This window comes from Scyliorhinus torazame, chromosome 24 (genome assembly GCF_047496885.1).
Source record: "Scyliorhinus torazame isolate Kashiwa2021f chromosome 24, sScyTor2.1, whole genome shotgun sequence".
Classification (NCBI taxonomy): domain Eukaryota; kingdom Metazoa; phylum Chordata; class Chondrichthyes; order Carcharhiniformes; family Scyliorhinidae; genus Scyliorhinus; species Scyliorhinus torazame.
Genome location: NC_092730.1, coordinates 35,678,033 through 35,680,681, shown reverse-complemented (window position 1 = coordinate 35,680,681; position 2,649 = coordinate 35,678,033). Strand labels below are relative to the sequence as shown.

Sequence of the window (2,649 nt, the reverse complement as noted above, 5' to 3'; positions counted from 1 at the left end):
TAGTTCGACCTTCACACAGATTTTTAGAGAATGAAAGATACTGAATGAATGACAGACTCTCATACAGTCCCAGAGACACGCACAACGCGATTTAACTGAATCCCAAAGACAGAGTGTTACAGTAGATGTGCAACAATCCTAGGAATTACCGGAATATTACAAATATGGAATAAATCTGACTCTGTCATACAGTGTCAGAGACTGAAATATACATGAATTATATTTCAAAATTGATTGCATTTAGCAGGGTGGTAGTGTCAAATAACCCGATGGAGTGAATCCTCAATGTGAAGATGGGGCCTTGTCTCCACAAGGACTGTGCAATGGTCACTCTGAACATATAGAGTATGGGACACGGAGTTCCACAGACTGAATCCTACTTTCCACACAACACCACTGACTGGATTGGATTGGATTGGATTTGTTTATTGTCACGTGTACCGAGGTACAGTGAAATATATTTTTCTGCGAGCATCTCAACAGATCAAAATCGTGCATGAGAAGAAAAGGGAATTTTAAAAAATACATAATAGGGCAACACAACATATACAATGTAACTACATAAGCACTGGCATCGGATGAAGCATACAGGGTGTAGTGTTAATGAGGTCAATCCATAAGAGGGTTATTTAGGAGTCTGGTGACAGTGGGGAAGAAGCTGTTTTTGTGTCTGTTCGTGCGTGTTCTCAGACTTCTGTATCTCCTGCTCGATGCAAGAAGTTGGAAGAGTGAGTAAGCTGGTGGGAGGGATCTTTGATTATGCTGCCTGCTTTCCCCAGGCAGCGGGAGGTGTAGATGGAGTCAATGGATGGGAGGCAGGTTTGTGTGATGGACTGGGCGGTGTTCACGACTCTCTGAAGTTTCTTGCGGTCCTGGGCCGAGCAGTTGCCATACCAGGCTGTGATGCAGCCCGATAGGATGCTTTCTTTCGTGCATCTGTAAAAGTTGGTAAGGCTTAATGTGGACATGCCGAATTTCCTTAGTTTCTGAGGAAGTATAGGGGCTGTTGTGCTTTCTTGGTAGTAGCATCGGAGTGGGTCGACCAGGACAGATTTTTGGAGATGTGCACCCCTAGGAATTTGAAACTGCTAACCATCTCCACCTCGGCCCCGTTGATGCTGACAGGGGCGTGTACAGTACTTTCCTTCCTGAAGTCAATGACCAGCTCTTTAGTTTTGCTGGCATTGAGGGAGAGATTGTTGTCGCGACACCACTCCACTAGGTTCTCTATCTCCCTCCTGTATTCGGACTCATCGTTATTCGAGATCCGGCCCAGTATGGTCGTATCGTCAGCAAACTTGTAGATGGTGTTGGAACCAAGTTTTGCCACACAGTCGTGTGTGTACAGGGTGTAGAGTAGCGGGCTAAGTACGCAGCCTTGCGGAGGCCCGGTGTTGAGGACTATTGTGGAGGAGGTGTTGTTATTCTTTCTTACTGATTGTGGTCTGTTGATCAGAAAATCGTGAATCCAGTTGCAGAGTGGGGAGTCAAGTCCTAGGTTTTGGAGCTTTGATATGAGCTTGGTTGGGATTATGGTTTTGAAGGCGGAGCTGGAGTCAATAAATAGGAGTCTGATGTAGGAGTCCTTGTTTTCGAGATGCTCCAGGGATGAGTGTCGGGCCAGGGAAACAGTTAGGGGCAGCACGGTAGCATAGTGGTTAGCACAATTGCTTCACAGCTCCAGGGTCCCAGGTTCGATTCCCGGCTTGGGTCAACGTCTGTGCGGAGTCTGCACATTCTCCCCGTGTTTGCGTGGGTTTCCTCCGGGTGCTCTGGTTTCCTCCCCCAGTCCAAAGATGTGCAGATTAGGTGGATTGGCCATGCTCAATTGCCCTCAGTGTTTGGTGGGGTTACTGGGTTATGGGGATAGGGTGCATGTGTGGGCTTGGGTAGGGTGCCCTTTCAAAGAGCCGGTGCATACTCGATGGGCCGAATGGCCTCCTTCTGCACTGTAAATTCTATGAAATGTCGTCTGATGTGGACCGGTTGCAGAGTTATGCGAATTGCAGTGGATCGAGGCGTTCTGGGAGTATGGAGGTGTTGCGCTTCGTGGTGAATCCTGGTGAATACCAAGAGCTGAATTATGTTGTGAACACTCACATAGAATGGCACACAGAATAAAATGGCGAGATCGTGGAAAATGTGGACCGTTTTCCATGGCCGGAAGCCTTCACTGAAAAAAGGCAGATCCAGCAGATAGGATTCGCCCTCACCTCCAATGTGTCAGCTCAGCCTTCAGCAGATTGAGAAAGAGAATACTTGAGGAGCAGCTTCATGACAGAATCGTTCGGAGTGACCATTGCACAGTGCTTACTCAGCAACGGCAAAGACTGGTCCCGTATGTGTTTTATTCTGTTCGCAGTGGAGGCCAACAAACCAAAAATAACCCAATTTACTCAATGATCCCAGTACGAAAAGCAAGGGATAAAAATTGTTCCTTTTGATTTTATTTTAACAACGAAACGAAATTGAACAGGAATTCAGAAGCGCATTGAGCTGATACAATAAGCTTCGGGAGGCAATGATAAGCTGGTTTGAGTAAGTCTTAACTGTGATTTGGCTCGTTGGTCTAGGGGCATGATTCTCGCTTAGGGGCTTCCATTTGCGATAAAATGCGAGAGGTCCCGGGTTCAAATCCCGGACGAGCCC

General features: G+C 47.0%; 1 non-coding gene across 1 annotated transcript; it reads left to right on the top strand.

Moving 5' to 3' along the window:
• Window positions 1–2,558: 2,558 nt before the first annotated feature.
• Window positions 2,559–2,649, top strand: trnap-agg (transfer RNA proline (anticodon AGG)). The gene is given in 2 exon segments: window positions 2,559–2,594; window positions 2,614–2,649. It is a non-coding gene; the product is annotated as a tRNA-Pro (tRNA).